The 22,701-nt window shown below is 42.4% G+C and overlaps 1 pseudogene; it reads left to right on the top strand.

Annotated features, from left to right (window-relative positions):
* The first annotated feature begins 100 nt into the window (after window positions 1–100).
* LOC111982262 (serum response factor-like) overlaps window positions 101–22,701 on the top strand; it is a 27,990-nt pseudogene continuing 5,389 nt past the window's right edge.

The following is a 22,701-nucleotide window of genomic DNA, read 5'->3' as shown; positions in this document are numbered from 1 at the left end:
CATAAATTATCTATATTGGAAGAGAGAATGGGAATGGTCAAGCGTTTTCGTGGTGAACTATATGTGATCGCGGAGGAATACCAATGGGTGTAAATCGAAATGTCCTTAAGTGGAGAAGAGTAGGGGGTTGGGCTTGATTGATTAGTTGTAGGAGGCGAACATAACTTATAACTACAACTTTGCACAGTTATCGTAAATTATATACCATGGACAATTTGTTTCTTTTACACTAGTCTGTGGTTATTAATTTGATCGTGTTTTGCTAAAGCTCACATAACACGCAGCAGCACTATATATTGTATATCTAGCTAGCTAGGCTTTACTTGTTGATAAAGTCGTTAGCTAAATGCCATTTAACTAACTAGTTATATCTCGCGATTAGCTGGATTCCAAGGCAATTTGCACCAACAAGCTGACGAATGGACAGTTTTTGAATAATTTCTGTTCGATYACAACATCGCTCATTTACGCATAGACCAGTGGGTCCATCGACCGCAAMGGCGCGAGAGGTTTGAAGGCCTGGGGGACAGGTTCGGAATGTTGGGGGGAAACGGGGCAGGAATCGGTACAAGAACAGGGGGCGCACGACCTGGAAATGGGACTGGGTTGACCGCTCTGCAAGTTAATAACCCAGGAACGAACATGAGTGGTGCCGAAGGTGGAAGGTTTGACGACCGAATCAGACAATACTCAGCCGAGGTGGTGTACAGCGGCTCTGAACCAGAGTCCGACTCCGGGGATGATGATGAGACCATGGGTTCAGCCGGGGACAAAAGAGGGGTGAAACGGGAGAGAGCTGAGATGGAAGTCGCTGCATCGGCGACGTCTCTGGGGCTACCCCCTGGAGGTTATGGCGGTGTCACGGGAGGTGCAACAGGGGCAAAGCCAGGCAAGAAAACCCGCGGACGAGTCAAGATCAAAATGGAATTTATAGACAACAAACTTCGGCGGTACACAACTTTTAGCAAGAGGAAGACTGGCATTATGAAGAAGGTTAGTTGTCAGTAGTCGGTCTCTTTGTTTTCATTGCAGACATGCTGCCAACCTGTGCTCGTGCTCCCACACCTGCGCAGACGTTCCAGTTCACAGGCACACGTGTTGGCGCTATGGTAAAAATGTGCTTTTTGGTCTTCATTTAAGGTTAGGATAATGGTTAGYAGTGTGCTTAGGTTCACAATCCATTTTAAAATAGGCGGTGACTGTGCTAACTAGTGATGACCAGTTTCATGTGATGTAACTTATAGCTAACTAATTGATTGAACCTTTATTTTATCAGAGTCATACTGAGACCAAGGTCTCATTTACAGATGAGCCCTGAATTACATAAATCACAGAAGTGCACATAAAAATATAAACGCAAGCAGAAAGAAAAACACGATCATAAAAAAACACATTCATCAGTAATAAGGTCCTTAATCAGCTTTCTGAATTGCCCTAGAARCACTCAAACATCACATTTAAGGACATTTTGAAGATTGTTAAACATAAGGTACACGAAAGGTAAAATCAGCTTTTAGTTAGCTCGGAGACCAAAAGGAATTTCCGGAGTTAGCCATCCCTGAGACCAGTGTGGAAACTTTTCTYAAGTGTAGTAATGATGTTAGGTATAGTGGGACTTTATGTAAAAGTGTYTTATAAATGAAAACATAGCAATGTGTCAACTTACGTGACATCAGAGGGCCAACCAACTTTCTGGTAGAGAATGCAGTGATACGTATTTAAATTGTCGCCCATAATAAAGCGCAACGCGCTGTGATAAACTGCGTCTAACGGCTTTAATGAAGTGGCAGCTGCGTTCATATCGATGTCGCCATAGTCTAGGACCGACTTCGACTGAACAATCTGCTTTCTACTACTTAGYGAGATGCAGGACCTATTTCTATAGGAGATGCCCAAATATGTGTAAGYACTGACACGATCAATATGAACACCATCCAAAGTACATATGCTTAAATCAGACATGTTTATGYGCTCTAGAAAACCACATAATTAGTTTTAGCTGCATTCAGTACTAATTTGAYGTCAAAGTCTTTCTGTAATAMAATAAAGGCAGAATGTAGTTCAGATAGAGCCTGGTCAACCGTGGGGGCAATAGCATACACAACAGTATCATTGGCATACAAGTGCAGGTTGCAATTTTTTGCGGTGTGTATATATTGTTAATGTAAACATTAAAAAGTACAGGACCCAGAATCAACCCCTGCGGGACACCTTTCGTAATGTCCAGGAAACTTGATTTAACACCATCAGTAGATATTGAGTTCTATCTGTCAAGTATTTTTTTATGTGCCAACTTACAGCTAACTAATTTGAGTTCAATGGTCTGAGGCCTTATTATAGATTTAATTCTTAACACAATGTTTTCATGAATGGTTCTTGTTTTGGCTGTCCAGGGTAGCTACTTTTCATGAGCTGCTATATAGTTCCAGGACTTGATTAGCTTTGTAGAGCAATTCAGCTTCTACAGAGGATCAGGAGACTGGTGTGAAGAACATTTTAATGCATTCCTGCATTAAAGTTTTATCCCCGTAAAAACCTGAGCATGCAAATACTTACATTTACATTTACATTTAAGTCATTTAGCAGACGCTCTTATCCAGAGCGACTTACAAACTTGCTGCCACTTTCTTTTCAAGGCAACTCAATATGGTTGGATCTGGCCTGTTTGGTTAGGTATAACACTATTTGCATTTAGGTTGGGTCATGTGTAGGCTGATAACCTCATCCTAGATAAGTCTGTMAAATGGGACTGCAGCATGCATGTGTTCCTCGGGCCTGTAGTCACGTGTCAAGTTTTAATGTCACATGCACAAGTACACTGAAATGCCTTTCTTGCAAGSTCCACAAAAAAACAAGGTAGAACAAAAACATGCAAAAGTAAGAAGCTATATAGAGGGTCAGTTCCAATACCATATTTACAATGTGCAGGGATACTGGAGTGATAGAGGTAGGTATGTATACGAGTAAGGTGACTAGGCATCAGGACATGATAAACAGAGTAGCAACAGCGTAAATTATGATTGTGTGCGAGTGTGTCGAGTCAGTATAAATGTGTGCATTTATATTTTTTTGATTTTTTCACGTTTAGTTAACCAGGTAGGCCAGTTGAGAACAAGTTCTCATTTACAACTGCGACCTGGCCACGATGAAGCAAAGCAGTGCGACACAAAGAGTTACACATGGAATTAACAAACATACAGTCAATAACACAATAGACAAGTCTATATACAGTGTGTGCAAATTAGGTAAGTTTAGGGAGGTAMGGCAATAAATAGGCCGTAGTGGCGAAATAATTACAATTTAGCAATTAAACACTGGAGTGATAGATGCACATTCATCTTCTGCACAAGTAGAGATACTGGGGTGCAAAGTAGCTAAATAAATACAGTACGGGGATGAGGTATTTGGATGGGCTATGTACAGGTGCAATGATGTAAGCTGCTCTGACAGTTGATGCTTAAAGTTAGTGAGGGAGATGAGTCTCCAGCTTCAGTGATTTTTGCAATTTGTTCCAGTCATTGGCAGCAGAGAACTGGAAGGAAAGGTGGCCAAAGGAGGAGTTGGCTTTGAAGGTGACCAGTGAAATATACCTGCTGGAGTGCGTACTACGGGTGGGTGCTGCTATTGTGACCAGTGAGCTGAGATAAGGTGGGGCTTTACCTAGCAAAGACTTATAGACATGGTCGTGTTGGCATGTGAGTGTAGAGTCAGTGCAAAAATAAAATACATGGGTCAACTCAGTCTGTGTAGCCATTCTGTCAGCTATTTAGCAGTCTTATGGCATGGGGATGAAAGCTGTTCAGGAGCCTGTTGGTGTCAGACTTGATGCAGAAACAAGTCTATGGCTTGGATGGCTGGAGTCTTTAACGATTTTTCCGGGCCTTCCTTTCACACCACCTGATATTATTGTGAATAGTCAGATTTAATATAATAGTTTGATTTTAGCCTACATGCTGTGCAAAAAATAATGATTTCCCTCAGCTTGTTTACATGACACATCTGCATGAAATCAGGCCACCTGATGGGATTTTGATAAATGCACAATGTTCTACCACAGCGACCATGTTATTTTGAGGAAGCCTATTTGATTCTGACTTTGGACATATAAMGTTTGCATGTGGACTCTTTGTAAGATGCGTACTTTCAGTTTTTTTTTTCTCAACTCACTTCACTCGTGCATAAGCATAGAGTGAGGCTTGTGCTGCTGCCACGTGTGCAGATCAAATGCACCGCTGCAGTTGACGTAGCCTCACAAGCCAATCGCCGTATGTGACGACAGAACTCAAGCAAATYGTACAATCTGGCCAAGTTGAAATCAAGATTTTAATTTGCTAACGTCGTACAGTGTAACTTGATCGTCTTTAAAACTGATTCCGACGTACAGTCTGCAAAGGCCTTTGGGAGTTAAATCATCCCGCTCAGGACCGGGTACTTTACTGATTTTTGTACCCAGGAGTGCTGTATGCAGCAGGGAGGGGCTAAAAAAAAGTTTGGCAACCTCTGTTACAAAATACAGGCAAGGAAAGGGGCTGCATAGTCAGTTGCACAACTGAATGCATTCATCTGAAATGCGTCTTCCACGTTTAACCCAACCCCTCTGATTCAGAGMGGTGCGGGGGGCTGCCTTAATCAAGTGCCCGGGGAGCAGGTGTCTTTGTGGGTTAACTGCCTTGCAGATTTTCCCCCCCTTGCCGGCTCTGGGATTCAAACCAGCAACCTTTGGTTTACTGGCCCAATTCTCTTCACCTCTAGACTACCTGCAGCCCCAGGAAGCTCTGGTTCGCTTGGGAAATCAGACTGCAATGTGGAAGGTAGAGTAAGGTACTGCTTTGATGTGCCACAAAATCTGAGCTTTGAGCTATCACTGCTCCTCCATGGTGCACTGCCAACGCACACCCCCCCCCCCCCCCCCCCCTTACAGAGCGATACTGTGTGGGTGCCTAGGCAACCACAGGGTTCCTTCCACTCTGCAATGAGGAGGCAATGCCACTTGTGCATATACAGTGTGGGAAAGGGGATACCGAGTCAGTTGCGCAACTGAATGCATTCAACCAAAATGTGTCATCCACATTTAACCCAACCCCTCTGAATCAGAGCGGTGCAGGGAGCTGCCTTAATCGAYGYCATCGGCAYCCAGGGAGTAGTTGTTGGGGTGTTGCTCAAGGGCGAACGGCAGATCTTTCCACCAAGCTGGTTCGGGGATTCGAACCAGCRACCTTTCAGTTATTGGCCCARYGCTCTTAACCACTAGGATACGTACCGGCCCAGGGTTGGTGTGTAGGTGGGTCCGCACAAATGACAGCCTACAGAAAGTGTTGCTGCAAAGTAGAGGACACAGGAGAGCTAGGCCTAACTCGCTCAATCTCTTCAACTCTATATTCTCCTTCCTATCCTTTGCCCCCTTCCTGACTTTGTAGCCTTGTTTTCTAATTAACCCTGGTTGCTTTCTGATGTTGTTCAAGTTTTATGAGCACCATRAAGTGCATCAATACATTGAATAGCATACGCAGCCAACTGGCCAATGGCCGCTGACAAAAAGATCCCATTTCCCTCCTACTACTACTATCCCATAGTGCCTGAGAGCCCTGGGCTTGTTAGAGCCACGCTCTCCGCTGCCTACACAGGCACAATGTTATGCTTGGCTGTGGGGTTCCCCTTGGAAACAACAGCTTGTGCTCACCGAGATGCTGTTTAAAAGCTTTTTAAGAAATGGCTATGCATGGTGGAAGGAAGCTTGGTCTAGGCTGCATTAAGTAGGGCATTGGGGTTGAGGTACTATGAGCCTGTGTAGAACAAACATGACCTTCTGACGTGCTGAGTAAGGARTCACATTCGTTATATTCATKGCATTTCTATTTGCAATGTTCCACAACGTTTGCCTACTGAACGTGGCCCTGCACTGCTCTAAGYAACTAATGCGCTTGTTCAGAAATATTGACCTCTTACTCTCCCAATAACCTTTAGCCTAACTCTCTCCACTCTTGGCCTTTTTGTAGGACTACAGCCCAGAGACCACATTGATTGTTCTCTCCAATATCAATAAATAAATAGTTAGAAGATGTGCTTGCTGCCACACCACATTGCATCAGCGCTAAGGAATTGTGTGTTTGCACCAAAACAGTGTTTGCAGAAAGTTTTTAATTGAATATCCATGTACTGTGTTAGGCTGTACATGGATTGTGTTATTGACTGTACGTTTTTGTGTAACTGTGTGTTTGTTGTTGTCGCACTGCTTTTGCTTTATCTTTGCTCATGAGTTTGTATGAATGGTTTTGCATTTAGATACAGCTTTTCACGAGGTCTCAAATTACTTGTGAAAAGAAAACACTAGGCCTATATCCTAAATGCAAATGAATGTAGTCATTCATCCATTTTGTCGTACAACAATATTCACTGCAACTGTAGGCTATACTGAACCTATTACCGTATCACATATGTAACAATATATTGATAAAGATGCATGCAAGGGCCTGTTTATCTATTGATGCTAGGGCTGGGCGATATGGCTAATAATTATCACACGATATATATATATATATATATATATATATATATAGTGTGTGTTAAATGTTTCATTCGATAAAGATAATTATCACGATATTAATCAAATAATGTTTAAAAGGTGCATATCTGCTTCAGACTGAATGCCTGAACAAACCAAAGGCTTTAATGTGTCTTATTTGTCAGAAGTAGAACTCACAAATAACATTAACTCCACTTTTTTAAAGCTGTAAACCCTTAAAAGTCATGAGCAAGAAGGGGGGCTGGTCGCAGGAGTGCACAGGTAGCGCTTTGCCAGGTGGCTAACTTTGGGAATGTTTTTTTTCTTCTTTTGGTGGATCTTCCACCAGTCCAGTGGATTGGTTTCACTGTCAGAATCAGGAGACTGAAKGTAGCAGCTRGATTTCAGTAATACCTGTGGTGGTGGAGAATGGCTTTTTGAAAAAACCACCCAGTGACTTTCTCTTTTTAACTGCCAGTTGTGGTGAAGCAGCAGCAACGTCTCCCTGTGCTGGGCTTGGGTTTTCATGTCCCTCATTGACCATCTCTGAGACAGCTCTTGCTTTTGTGGCCAACCTTCTCCTCTTTGACGTAATGTGTTTTAAACCGACGAGRCTATGCCCAGGAGGTCATCTGTGGCTAGGTCATCATATGTCTCATTCAGATAGTCATGGACTATAATTTTGATGGTTTGGGTGAGCTCTGTTTCACCATCAGGTTCCATGACCTCTGTATTGAACAGGTGTAGTACTGGCTTCACGTAAGACACACTGACATAAGACTCACCAGACAGAGCAACTGTGAAGTCTAGTAGTGGGGTCAATGCCTGGTTGATGGACTCAAGAACATCTATATCTGTATAGGTGGGAGCTAAGTGCCGGGTCTTCTTGTCACTGGACAAGACCTGTGAAATGGCTTTCTCCTGCTCCAGTACTTTTTGCATCATCTTTTGACGTGATCACCACCTGGTAGGCGACTCTGTCACCAACTTGAGCTGGGGTAGGTTGTGTTCTTTTTGAGCAACTGCCAGGTCTCTTCTTTTTCCACAAATAGGAGAAGGCCCCTACCACTTTCTTACACACTTCAATTGCTCGATCCACCCATTTTGTCTCTACCCACTCTCTCTAAGAGAAATCAAGAGGTTTTAATAAAATGTTAATCACAATAATCCATTTAGTTATGTACAAATGTAATATTTATTAATCAGTTGATGGAAGAAAAGAAAAAAAGWACATTTTAGTTTCATCTAACCAATCACTTCAATATACACAATTGACAAGGTTACTTACCAATGGCCAAGTGCAGACGATGTCCAAAACATTGCAGTCTGGTCCATTTGTTGATTTGAGCGGCCTTCACCACGTTCGCACCACTATCCGTTGTAATGCAGACCTGTCTGTCTTGACTGAGTCCCCAGGAGGCGAGAGCGTCAATGAGCCCCTCTGCTGTATCTTCAACTGTGTGGTCGTCGGGAAAGTATGATGTWTTGAAGGCATTTATTTAGAAGATTCCACTCTGTGAGGCTAATATAAGGCTCTGACGTGTGACTAGACCACCAATCGGTGGTAGTAGTAGCAAAATACGTCAAATCTGTCTTGAGCTGTTCCTCAACTTTTTCCCTACACTCAGMGTAGAGTTTAGGTGTGAGAAATGTTTGCGGCCAGGGGAGCACGTACCTGGGGTCAATTAAATTGATAAGCCTCTTGAAACCTTCCTTTTCGACTGTGCTAATTGGTAGCATGCCCTTAGCAATGCTTAATAGCATTTGTGTTGTCTTTGTCTTTTCTATGTTTGCTTGTAGGGCATAAAMGCTGTCAGTGTTGACTGCTTCGGGCAAACATCCCTAGATTGGCTGGTGCTTGAGGGGCGTTGATCAATAACGTGGCGCAAACTCAAACTTCCTGCATGTTCCAAAGAGTGATTTTGCTTCAGACGGTGAAAAAGGTTTGTCGTATTACCAGACTTGGTAGCCACCTGTCTACGGCACAATTTTCACCGAACATTGCTCTGCTTTTTGTCGGACTTCAAAAAGCCAAACCACTTCCAAATAACTGAAACAGTTGAACCCTTTTTATCAATAATGTCTTTGTTGAAAGCTGCTCCTTCTCCATGGCTATCACTGCAACTGTTTTTGCCTGCATCRCWMATTTTTCGTGGTTAATAGTGGCTACTCTATCACTCGAGGTGCTATGTGGTTTTTAGTGGGCGTATACCTCTCCACCCTCATATTGTCACTTCTCTGCACGTTCCTGCTGTGTCACAGAGATGAAATGGACTGCTGTACCTAATGATTCTATATCGACATTATTGAAAATTAATCTAAATGTTTTTATATTGTTATTGAGGAAGTAATTGCCTCTAATTTTTGTTTTATCGCCCAGCCCTAATTGACGCCCAACTGATGACCTCCCTATATCCATAGAAACATCAGTGTGCAAGCACTGTTCGCCATCAATGAAGAAGTCTACTCGGACAAGCGTCTCTCTGATGGGATTTTTCTTGATTGAGAAGTTGTTGTTTTTTAAAGTTTTTTTTTTTGAATTTGCCTACTATTTCTAACATGTATCTTAGCATTAAAATGGATGATTCATTTGTGCACTGACAATCACATTCTCTTTTTATTGCATTTACTGTAAATGCACTTTAGCCCCTTACACTCCTGGAAATTGGCCTATATGGATAATGCCACATTTKAAATGTTTCTAACAGGAGAACTATAAAAAGCATATGCATGATGATGGTAGCAACTGAAAGAGAACACTGGAGATTAATGGGGAAATAATCAGACCAAAGGTGAGGACACAAGACTGAATCCAAACATTACACTCTTGATTTTGTGCATTTTACATTTACTGTACTTTTCACAGAATTTGTCAATAACAAAATCTAAAAAAATACTCTGGAACATTCAGTAACATAAGAATATTCACTGAAATGTTGGATTGGTGYAAGATAAGAAAAAAATGATTACAATGGTTCGAATGAGATGCCTAACTGGTGTCTCCAGGTGGCCACACCTCTCCAAACTGAGCACAGTTCCTAAGTAATTTCAATGCCCTTTTATGACTCAWGGAAAGAGCTTTCAACCATAAGGAGCTCTCCTAGCTTTGCCGTTGAGGAACTGAGGCAAGCACACTTGTAGTTTTTTGTTGTTTTGAACAAAGCTCTGTCTCCCCACCGTCATACTTTGTGCTGTTAAATTTCTATATCGCAATCTGGGTCAGGTGGGCATAATCTGAAGCTTATTCTATTGCCAACATGGCTCGCTACGTTATAAAATGTGATCTTACAGTGTTTAAGCTTTCAAAAGGCACTTCAGAGAAACGATTTGTCATTTTGGTGCGTATAGATGGAGTCATGGGTCGAGTTCCGTGTCTAATTTTCTTCAAATACAACAAGTCATTCTCTTCAGGGCGTAACGCAGGTCAGGTCCTGGTAATGTGGATCAAACATGCGACCGTAAACCTTGATACTGTAAAATACATGTCTTTAAATATGGAAATTGTGAAGTACATTTGGACTACACGGGTGTGGTAAGTTTGCTTGTATGACGAAAGCGTATTTGTTTAACCCTCAGCGTCTCATCTTTCGAACACCGACACGTCTCTAGAGCATTTCCTTCACTCAAACGACAAATGTGCAAAAGTAGCCAATTAGCAGGAGGGTTTTGGGGGCACTTGTTGTTCGCGCACCATGCTCAAGGTTAATAACAGCTGTCAGTTAAAACCCATACAGCGCTGTGAAGCGGCGAACCTGAGCTCTGACGTCATGTTATGCATGTCACTCTACAGCCACTGTGTTTCATTTGGGCACTTATCAGTGACCGTGTATATGACATGACTGTGGGTGGAAAGGGCTAAATGAAGTTTGATTTGATGCCTGACGCTCTCTCATCCCTCTTCCCAGGCCTACGAGCTCTCCACTCTGACGGGCACCCAGGTCCTCCTCCTGGTGGCCAGCGAGACGGGCCACGTCTACACGTTTGCCACACGCAAGCTCCAGCCCATATTACCAGCGAGACGGGCAAGGCGCTCATCCAGACGTGCCTCAACTCGCCGCGACTCTCCCCCGCAACGACCGTGCCACGACCAGCGCATGAGCGCCACAGGCTTCGAGGAGACGGACCTCACCTACCAGGTGTCGGAGGGTGACGGCTGCACGGAGCCCACCAAGGTGAGGTGGTTATAGTCTCCTGGGGTTAACGCAAACGATAGCTGCTTCAGAGCACCTGGGTTAGTTACCACGCATCGAGTTACCTAATGCTTTCTTATGGTGATTTTAGCCTAGCACTTGCATGGAGGTGTTTTTTCAAACTCATAGATCAACAAACATGTTGTCACACTTTTTTTTGCATACTGTGCATAATAATAATAATAATAATAATACTACTACAATATGTTTAAGAGGTATATTGTTGCTATGTTCATTCTTTATCCTGTTGGGAGATTGGCACAGGCTTCAGAACCAAGGAGGTTTGCTAGGTTACTATGCAGTGCCGGAAAGAGAACCAGTGTAGAATGTCTTAACTTGTAGTAGCATTCAGCATCCCTTGAAAAGCAAAGGTGTTAGCGGTCTTAGAATTAAACGCACTAGTCAGTGGTAGTTTCACCTCCTTATTCTGGTAAAAAAAGTGTGTGTGTGGGAGAACAAACTTTCCAGCTAGAGAAACCTAACAAATGTATTCACGCAACAACAACAAAAAACTGGATCAAAGTCATGGTACAACAACACAGGACCATCATTTTGCTTAAACGGTTGACATCACTACATGGGTCCTTTAACCAAAGCTGACCGATGGGTTAATTGGTACATCTCCTTAGACTTCACTGTTATTCATGAGCAAATGAAAAACAAAAAAATGCTTCACAGTAGATTGAGAAAAATAATATTTGTCCTCTTTGTCCATATATGGGATGGTTTCCTCTAGTTTCTCTCTTGGCAGAGGGCTGATTGCATTCCATATAAGCTGCAGCTGTTTTCAGAGTTGGTTGGAGACTGTGATTTTCAAGGAAACGTGKTGAGCTCTATGTGAGGWTGTTCAGTGATGTAGGCCAACCTGAGGCTAAATCTTTTTTGCTTGAGTAAATAAAAAGGGCCTTTGTTGGGCTAGTCTTGCGCTTTATTGTCAACCACTTGTTGTCAGTTTCATCTCTCACCTGGCTTAATACAGAGGGGAATAAATGGTAGCTTCCTCAGATGGTCATGTTGCTGGCTAATTCAACAGGCACAGGCCTACACTTTCGCTTTGGAGATATAGCGTGAGCTACACAAGTTCACATCAATATTTTTATCCGTGGATGGCCCATTGACCCCTGTTTTAAAAGCAGAGAAGCTTATGATAAGGGACAACAAATCATGTCATGATGCGCAGTTAGTTTAATGAAATGGAAACAAATTCTGTAGTGTTAATTATGAGTGACGATGGTGAAGATTCTGGATTTTTCAGCTCATTAAGCCTCTTTACTCAACCAAAAGCCAGACTTGCTTTGAAATACAATTGGTTGTTGATGAACCACGGTACTACTTTAGCTCACTGGTGATGTGGCGGGAGGAATCCTCACTGCTCACTCTGTGCAGAGGAAGTTTCTATTTAAAGGGGTGTCTGTCTGACTAGTCACCTCAGTTGAGGTGTTGTGCAAAGCACTGATAGAAAGACAGAGTGCAGATGACAAGGTAGAGCCGCATGCTGGTGCAAGTAAGCTGTCAGGAACACTGAAATACAGATGGACAGGGACGCTATTCAGGAGCTAAAGTGGGCTGGGCTTGGGTTCTGGACTCAATCAATCAGATCACAGCCAGCCAGACAGACGCCCACAGTCAGTGTCATAACAAGAAACAGGCCATCCAATGCAAACTTAGTAGGGCATTACACTCATAACCAAGTTTTTCATTGTTTGCTTTACTCTCAGTAAAGAGACGGGCTGTGAGCCCGTTGCATGGTGGTATTCCCTGACAGGTGAACCGCAGGGCCCCCGGGGTGTTTGTTTACTAGTTTTGTCCCCTCTCTTTTGGAAGAGACTCGTTCAGCAAATGTTTAGGGAGGAGGAAATGGACTTATGCTCAGAGGGATAGCTTGTTCAAATAGGATAATGTAGATGTCCTCTAGAAAGAAAAACGGAAACCAAGTGCCCTAGACTAGAATGAACGATAATGAATGCAAGACACTGAATGCGGTCAGTTGAGTCGGTTTATTTTCGCTTTATGGGCCGAGTGTCTGAGGGTTTTCGCTCCACCTTGTACTTGATTGATGTATTAAGGTCACTAATTAGTAAAGAACTCCCCTCACCTGGTTGTCTAGGTCTTTATTGAAAGGAAAAAACAAAAACCTACAGACCCTCTGCCCTCCGTGGAATTAGTTTGATACCCCTGAGGTAGTACCCCCCCCCCCTGTGGGCCCCCAAAAAGGCTAGGGTTAAAATGTCCCATCGTTGACAGTTTGATACCGGTTCCGGTACCTTCAATTCGATACCGGTTCCAAATGGTTTTTTTTGTGTGTGTGAGAATCATTGATCATTTAATTAGGTTTCTGATTATATTGAATGGAAATAAGTATCACCGCTAACAAATGTTTTTTACATTTTATTTACATTTTCACAAGCGCTTCAAAGGTACAATTTTTAGCGCTGCTGGAACAAAGGTGCGGCTTAATGCAGCATTGCTGTCGGCACACTTGACATTTCCTACAGTTGAGTAGTAACCAGCCAGCCAGCTAAATGTTTCTGTTCAAGTTTTCCCTTTGCAGTTTGTTTTATTGACACGCTTTAAACTAAGCCAAACTGTTACATCTTAGTAGAACTGCAGCACACATCTGTGCGTTTTCTCTCCGCTGCGCTATAAACAGGACACGCGTAAACATGCAGGTGCAGGTGAATACACCCAATGCAAGCTCAGAAAGTACATGGCAACTATTAAAGTAGCACTCCAGTCTCCTTTTCATCTCATTTAACACCTGATTTACGCCCAAAGCTGCAATATGTCACCTTTGGGCGACCCGGCCAAATTCACATAGACGTATGTCATTCTCATTGAAAGCAAGTCTATGAAGCAGTATATCTGTTTTTATATGCGCTATTTCTATGCTTGRTGTACTTAAGTTTCGTTTTTGCATCTTTTACTTAAAAACCTCTTAATAGGGATAGCCCCCTTTTTTTCAATTTTCATCTAAAATGACATACCCAAATCTAACTGCCTGTAGCTCAGGACCTGAAGCAAGGATATGCATATTATTGATACCATTTAAAAGGAAACACTTTGAAGTTTGTGGGAATGTGAAATTAATGTAGGAGAATAACACATTAGATCTGGTAAAAGATAATACAAACATGCGTTTTTTTTGTCCCCCCTCTTTGAAATGCACGAGAAAGGCCATACTTTCAGATAGGAGTCTAGCTGTCATATAGATTTTGGCCATCAGATGGCAGCAGTGTGTGCAAAGTTTCAGACTGATCCAGTGAAGAATTACATCACTGCACAATATTATGTATCAAGTCTGCCAGGAGTTTGTCCAAATGTGCCGACATGATACATTTTCAAGTACATAGCATTTTTGTATGTTCTCTATAGTTATGTAATAACAATTAAGTTTACACACCCAGGAATGTCATAGATGATGGATCATTAGCTTATACACTTTCACACATCTAGATGGCCGGGCAGCGTGGGTGTGGGGTCAACCTGTAGACCCCAATTCCTACATTTGAACATAAAAATGTATTTTATCAAACAAAACTATGCTACATTTTATGTCTGGGAACCTGAGGATGACAAATCAGAGCAAGATTACTGAATGTAAGTACATTATTTACCTTCAGAGGGGAATGTATCCAACCAGTTGCCGTGATACGTTTTCTTTTTTTGTGCATTTTTAAACAATAGCATGGTATTTTGTTCACTGTAGTAATAGCTACTGTTAATTGGACACTGCAGTTAGATAAACAATTTAAGCTTTCTGCCCATATAAGACATGTCTATGTCCTGGAAAGTTGGCTGTTGTATACAACGTCATTCTAGTCAAATTAGYGCACGTTAGCAACAACCGCCCTGGTTTAGRGACACCCATCCCATAGTTTTGGTTAAAGTTTTGTACACCAGCTTAAAATACAATATTTTTGGTTATGGRAAATATATTTCACATCGGTTTAGATGGTACACTGATTSTCTACACCACAGGTGTCAAACTCATTCCACAGAGGGCCGAGTGTCCGCGGGTTTTCGCTCCTCTCTTGTACTTGATTTATGAATTAAGGTCACTAATTAGTAGGGATGCACGATATATTGGTGAACATATCGGATGTCTAGTTTAACGCCGATGTGAAAAAACGATGTCAAAGCTGACGTGCATACCTATATAACGTAGGTACATAACATAATGACACCACGTAAAATGTAGCGCTACACGTGCAACACAGCATTCCTAACCTAGCCCACTATGTCTGCTGTGTGGRTCGAGCGGTCGACAAGTCGAGCAGTCATTTGAAAGAGTAATAACATTTCAGCGAGACAACTCAAAGGCGAAATCCATTAAAACCAAGATAATGGGATTCTTTGCCCTTGACAATCAACYGTTCTCTGTCGTGGGTGATGTTGGCTTTCGCCGACTGGAGGAGCACCAGTACACACTACCAAGTGCGCTATTTTTCAGATGTTGCCCTACCGGAGTTACACAGTAATAGCATCACTGCTATTAGCTTCACTACATACTATGGAACGCCGTTTGGGTCTTTGCGTGTCAAAAAAGATAGAGGCAYTGTCAAAGCTGTACAAAAAGTCTGCAAACACCAGCCACGAACAATGTGTTTACAATACCGCGTTCGTAATAAAGCATAATTTGTTTGACCGCAACTTCTGGGGTAGCTAGCTTTAGCTTGGTAACGTTATCTAGCTAGCACCAATACAATCAGCCTGAAAACAATGACCAGTAGAAACTGCAGTTATTTTCATTCTTAGCAATGATTTATGAATCCTTGTAAGTATTTTKGTTCGCCTATTGAAATTTTACTTCAGTTCATGAAAATAAATAGCCAACTTAACCCTGTTGCCCAAAGCTAACGTTATAAGCAGCCAGTAAGCTTCCTCTGGCTAGGCTCGACCGGACCGGGATATGTGTTGTGAAGCTAGCCACAATAAGGATTAGCCACAATAGTGGAATTTGCGATTTGCCTTTAAAAAAAAAAGTATGTAAAAAGTATGTAATTGACAGTGATGCAAATGTATACAAATATAATTATGCCATACTTTTATTTTGAAGGCTAACCTCAACGTCCACTATGTGGCTAATCCTTATTGTGGCTAGCTTCACATAGATGGGTCCGACCACCATTAATCAAATAAGAACTGTCCTATAAATTAGGGTTATTTTGGATGACACCTAGCTATATAGTTTGTTGTTTTGTTATGTTTTTGGGGAAGAACATGGGGACATATGTAAATGCAAACTAACTTTTTGCTGTGTGTGTTTAAGTAACCTTTTATTTAACTAGGCAAGTCAGTTAAGAACAAATTCTTATTTACAATGACGGCCAAACCCCGACAACGCTGGGCCAATTGTGCATCGCCCTATTGGACTCCCAATCAAGGCCGGATGTGATACAGCCTGGATTCGAACCAATGACTCTAGTGCTGCCTCTTGCACTGAGATGCAGTGCCTTAGACCGCTGCGACCGTGTGTGTGTGTGTTAACTATTTAACTGTACTAGAATACTTAAAAGGCCGCTAAAAAAAATTATATCGGGTATCTGTATTGTTTTCTTTTGGGGGGGGGGACAAGGAAGATATTGGTATCGGCCAAAAATGTCATCGGTGCATCACTACTAATTAGTAAGGAACTCCCCACCTGGTGGTCTAGGGCTTAATTGAWAGGAAAAAACAAAAACCTGCMGACACTAGGACCTCCATGGAATGAGTTTGATGAACCCTGATCTACACTACTGAACAAAAATATAAAAGCAACATGCAACAATTTCAAAGATTTTACTGAGTTAGTTTATAGAAGGAAGTCAGTCAATTTAATTAAATTCATTAAGCCCTAATCTATAGATTTTACATGACTGGGCAGAGTGTCCCCCCCCCCCCATAAAATAGCTTTATTACACAGAAATACTTAGAGAATTGCTCACCAACAGGTATGCAAATAAACTTATGCCCAACATTTGAGAGAGACACTTTTTGTGCGTATGGAACATTTCTGGGATCTTGTATTTCAGCTCATGAAACTAACACTCCATGTTGTGTTTATTTTTTTGTTCAGTATCTTTTTTAGGGGGTAAATCAGCTTTAATATTGCAGATAGAATGGTAGAAGACACAATGTAATTGTCTGCATCATTTCCAATCCCCCATATTTGTGTGTGTGTGTACAGTACCAGTCAAAAGTTTGGACACCTACTCATTCCAGGGTTTCTTTATTTGTACTATTTTCTACATTGTCGAATAGTGAATACATCAAACTAAGAAATAACACATATGGAACCAAAAGTGTTAAATCAAAATATATTTGAGATTCTTCAAAGTAGCCACCCTTTGCCTTGATGACAGCTTTGCACACTCTTGGCATTCTCTAAAACCAGCTTCATGAGGTAGTCATCTGGAATGCATTTCAATTAACAGGTGTGCCTTGTTAAAAGAAAATAATAGCCCTATTTGGTAAAAGACCAAGTCCATATTATGGCAAGAACGGCTCAAATAAGCAAAGAGAAACAGTCCATTACTTTAAGATGAAGACCCAGAGTTATCTCTGCTGCAGAGGATAAGTTCATTAGAGTTATCAGCCTCAGAAATTGCAGCCCAAAAAAATGCTTCAGAGTTCAAGTAACAGACACATTTCAGTATCAACTGTTCAGAGGAGACTGCGTGAATCAGGCCTTCGTGGTCGACTTTCTTGGGCCAAAAAAACATGAACAATTGATATTAGACCAGTGGAAATCTGTCCTTTTGGTCTGATGAGTCCAAATTTGCGAAATTTATTTATTTATTGTTTTGTTCTAACCGCTGTCTTTGTTAGACGCAGAGTAGGTGAGCGGATGATCTCCGCATGTGTGGTTCCCACCATGAAGCATGGAGGACAGGTGTGTGTGTGTGTGTGTGTGGCTTTTCCAAACCATGTCCAATCAGTTGAATTTACCACAGGTGGACTCCAAGTTGTAGAAACCTCAAGGATGGTCAATGGAAACAGGATGCACCTGAGCTCAATTTAGTCTCACTGCAAAGGGTTTGAATACTTATGTAAATAAYGTATTTCTGTTTAAAAATAAATGAGCAAACATTTCTAAACCTGTTTTTGCTTTGTCGTTATCGGGTATTGTGTGTAGATTGAGGAAAGCGACAAAATTGGAAAAAGGGAAGGGGTCTGAATACTTTTTGAATGCAAGGTATATTATCCCCTAATTGGAGTAAACTAATGGACAACAATACTTAGGCTTCTACTTTCAGCTTATACATACTATATACACTTTACGGACAGTATATATTTTTTTACTTGACAATTGCTACCAAAGCAAGCGGCTTTGATCTTGGCGAGCTACATAAGCATATTTAACTATTTTCTTTGGTAGTTTGCCAATTCAAGCGAGGGGTCCTACGCCTCAATTATTTCCCAGCATTGTTTTTTCAAAATGGAACATTTTCTCTCATCTCGTCATCGCTGTCACTCCCCTCCCATCCCCAGACTCAAATCTGCTTTGCTTGATTTTCATAAAGCTAGTTAGCACACCAGCTTGCTCACAAACTACTCCAGGAGTTGAAGCTTAGCCCTTCGATGGAATCCTTGACATGTATCAGCAACTTGTCAAATCTAAAAACACTCCGTGTGCTGACTGATGGACAGAGTGCATTATTTACCTGCAATGTTTCTCGGCATGAGAGAACGCAAATACATTTGTTTGGTACATCCCCTTATCTGTACACATTTGGCTATCAAATKATCTACATATCTTAAGCTACATAAGTAAAGATTCTCTCCAAATGCACTGATAACAGATCAATATCGTAAATATCTCTCCTGCTTTCTCCATTTCTCAGGACATGATGAAGTCGACGTTCACCATGGCCAATCTGCCTTCCGGTGTCAACACCCAACCCATGTCGACGTCTTCTTCCTCCACCACCTCCTCCGTGGCCATGCACTTGCAGAACAGCATCCCTGCCACCTGCTGGCAGGTCTCGGCGGGCATCAATACTCACAGTGCCACCAGCACGGTGCTGAAGACCTCGGCCACGTCAACGAGCGTCATGCTACCTGGAGGGTTCACCCTCATGTCCGGTGAGTGAGGTGGTGTCAGTTTTTTAAATTTATTATTACCCCCTTTACCCACCTTATTGGCTTGATTTATCTGTGTTGCACCCAACTTTATTTACTTCTATTCACCCCGCTGAATTGTTCCCTCGTTTCAGAATTGCCCTTTTTTTTTTTTTTGGTTGAGAGAATATTGCACTCCAATAAAATTTTAGAATCCTCTGGGGCTTTTTGGCTGTGTGTTTGCATGTGGTTTGTCTGTGTGGCTGTGTTTTGACTGAGTGTTTTGTTTGTAAGTCTGTATGTTGTCTGTGGTTGTACATTTTTCTGTGACATTGTCTGTATTTTGTCTGAGGCTTTGTTCTGTCTGCGTTTTGAGTACGTTTTGTCGGTGATGCTGTGTTTTATGTGGCTGTTTTTGTTTGTGTGGCTATGTCCGTTTACCCTCTATCTTTTCTTTGTCTTTCTCGCTGTGTTGTTTGTTTTCTTGGTCTATTGCCCCGGTTCCACTGCGTGAGACCTGTGCACCGCTAATCTTCTCTGCGCGTCCTCTAGGCGCAACGCTTCCCCCTGGCACGCACACCATTCCACTCAGTCAGCTGCAGGCCCTCCAGGGCCCCTTGGCCCAGACCAGCATCACCACCGCAGGGCAGGGCCAGCAGACCACCCTGCTCCGCCTACCTGCAACTGTCTCGCTCACAGGTCAGGGGCTTCTTCACCCCGTCATGTTTTGTTTCCTTGCCACGATACTTCCGAGCATCAACTCTCCCTGAATTGCAAATCAAACCCTAGCTCCTAGACTTTTGGCAAGCAATATGGCAACAATTCTGACTTAATGGGGGGGGGGGGGGGAATGGTCTGCACAAGAAATTATCTTCAATGATTTAATTTATTCTCTGTACGACCGCAGCCGCCTTTAGTGTACAGCCAATTTTGTTATTTTTTTAGACGATTCTGCCTTAACTATCAGAGGGCATGATGGAGCTACCACTATTTTGTTACATACATCCAATCTTCTCCGATCAACCAAGGGGTTGATTTGGGATTTAGGGTCTGTCTCCCTCTGTCTGCATGCATCTCTCACTCTGTTGAGTGTCTCCAAATTGAGCCCAGTTTGTTTGCATCTAGGATCCCAGTCATTTCTCTGTAGCTACCTCTTGTCGCTGTTCAAAACTGTATCTCCCAATATCTCTATGCCTGTCTGTTAGTGTCCTTTTCGAGGTTTGTCTTTACCTCACTGTCTCTCTATTAGAGGTCAACCGATTAATCGGAATGGCCGATTTACTTAGGGCCGATTTCAAGTTTTCATAACAATCTGCATTTTTGGACACCGATAATGGCCGATTACATTGCACTCCACGAGGAGACTGCGTGGCAGGCTTGACTACCTGTTACGCGTGTGCAGCAAGGAGCCACGGTAAGTTGCTAGCTAGCATTAAACGTATCTTATAAAAAAACAATCAATCAATCTTGGGGCCTCCCGGGGCAGTGCTGTGCCACCAGAGATTCTGGGTTCGAGTCCAGGCTCTATAGCAGCCGGCCGTGACCGGGAGGCCCATGTGGCGGCGCAAAATTGGCCCAGCGTCGTCTGGGTTAGGGAGGGTTTGGCCGGCAGGGATATTCTTGTCTCATCGCGCTCTAGCGACTCCTGTGGCGGGCCGGGCACAGTGTCATGCAATAAAATGCAAATTAATTACTTAAAAATCATACAATGTGATTTTCTGGATTTTTGTTTTAGATTCCGTCTCTCACAGTTGAAGTGTACCTATGATAAAAAATTACAGACCTCTACATGCTTTGTAAGTAGGAAAACCTGCAAAATCGGCAGTGTATCAAATACTTGTTCTCCCCAATGTATATATAAAAATCGGGCCGATTTTTAATCGGTATCAGCTTTTTTTGGTCCTCCAATAAATCGTTATCGGTGTTGAAAAATCATAATCGGTCGACCTCTACTCTCTCTGCATCTCAGTCTCTCTCTGTATGTTTGTTTGGGCCTGGGCTGTAGTCTCTCTTTACATTGCGATAAAGGCAAAAATACTAACATTTACAATGCAGTGAGAAAGCATGTTTGAATTAACTCCTTATGAGATTTAAATATGGTGCTCTGCTTGCAAGCAGTCACAGGAGAGGGCTCATTTGTTGACGGGACAAAGGGAGGCAATGAGGATGGATAATAAGGACTCATGGAAGGGTAAACGGGAGCTATATTTTAGGGACAAGGAGCGGGAGGAGTAGCTAAGTCAGTGTGTAGATAGGGACAGGAATATAGGAAAGAGGATATTTTAGTCTGTTCACTGGTCAGTGTTTGTTACTGAATGGGTGTGTGTGCGGGGTGGGGCTCTAACCTCTTATCACAAGAAAAAGGAAAGTCGACGCCCTAAGTTATTTTTGAGCAGGGCTAAAAGTAACCCTCCAGAGTTTTATCAGTTGTCTTGGCGGACAGAGAAAAGCGTGAGTTGAAAGTTCCACACTTGTGTCCAATGTACCCTCACTTTTATTTTTTTTGCACTTGAATGTTGTGAAAATTCTGTGCAACTTCCAGCTCGCGTTTACTGTGAACACTGAGGCTGTAGCCACTTTTAAGTTAGTTTTAACAGGGGCCAAGTAGGCGACTGGCTATTTGATCATAATGTTGGCCTACCATAAACAATGGAGAAAATGCATCCCATAAAATGAACACAGAAGTAGCTGTTCAATCATTCAGCCTACAGTAGCTGCCAATGTGTAATGGTCAATGTAGGCCTACATTCCATGTGAAATGCAGGGTTTGACATTAACCTGCATATCCACTTGTCCTTCAGATAAGGAGGTGATTGAAAATGTTGTGGTGTTTGATCCAATAAACCACTTTACAAAATAAAATGCATTATCAATCCCATACTATTATTACAGAGAATCGGACAAATTACACACATGGCTACATGCAGCTCTCGCTTTGATCGCAAGACAAGCACATCTACTCGTGCTGTAAACACAGTCCAATTCAAAGTAAACTGCACAGATCCATATACTGTAAGGCAATGGTCTATTTGCATATAGGCCTACTGCAGCTCTGATAGTTATTCCGCATCGGTCTGTGTAGAGTACGAGCTGAGTCATGTGTGTCAATAGAATCCTATGATGATGCGTTCTGCCTACAACAAAATCTCTCGCATAGTTTGTTTTGTTTCTGTATATCGCGTGAAAAGTGGCTGATATTGCTTTGATTCGATCACAATCGCCACAGTAAAAGGAGACCATTGATAGTGTTAACTGACAGGGAAAACTCTAGAAAGTTGAGTGAAGTTTAATCTTGTGCTTCTCTCAGTGGGCTAATATTTCTTCTGCTCAGCAGTCCCGGGGCTACTGTGTAGACAGGCGCAGCCTAGAGGGAACATTGCTCGTGTCAGTTTTCTCACTTAGTCATCATCTTCAATGGGGGAAATTCTTTAAAATTGTCAGCAGTAATAGCCCAAGTACTTAATTTGTAAAATCACAACTGCTGAAAATGGAACACCTTTGTGTTAAATAGCATATCTGACAGCTGTATAGATTGGGGATTCTGTGTTACTTTTCTGTAGGTCTGTTGACCCTTGCTCAGCCACTTAACTGGTACACACCACTTCACTAACCCATTCATATGTACCACCCAACTTTAGTTATGTACCCTATCAGAGGTAACATGCAAACTTGGCCTCCTATAATGAGTGTGCAAAAAATGGTTGAATGGCAAATTAATATTCTCACTCTAGGTGCGTGTGCGTCTTTCTCAGGTGGAGGGATGGGCCAGCAGCTGCAGGCCATTCAGGTTCACCCCAGCAGCCAGCAGAGCTCTGTGAGCCACAGTGACCTCTCCCACATCACAAGCAACTCCACAGGTAAACAACAACAACCATATACTCACAGCAGCATGTCTGCTTATGRGCCCATTTGACTATAATGCCAATGTGATTTGAGGGGGGTAAACAGCAATGCGATAATATTATTAGT

Source organism: Salvelinus sp. IW2-2015, linkage group LG21 (genome assembly GCF_002910315.2).
Source record: "Salvelinus sp. IW2-2015 linkage group LG21, ASM291031v2, whole genome shotgun sequence".
Taxonomy (NCBI): Eukaryota; Metazoa; Chordata; class Actinopteri; order Salmoniformes; family Salmonidae; genus Salvelinus; species Salvelinus sp. IW2-2015.
Note: the sequence above shows the minus strand (reverse complement) of the source record. Positions and strands in the feature narration are given on the sequence as shown.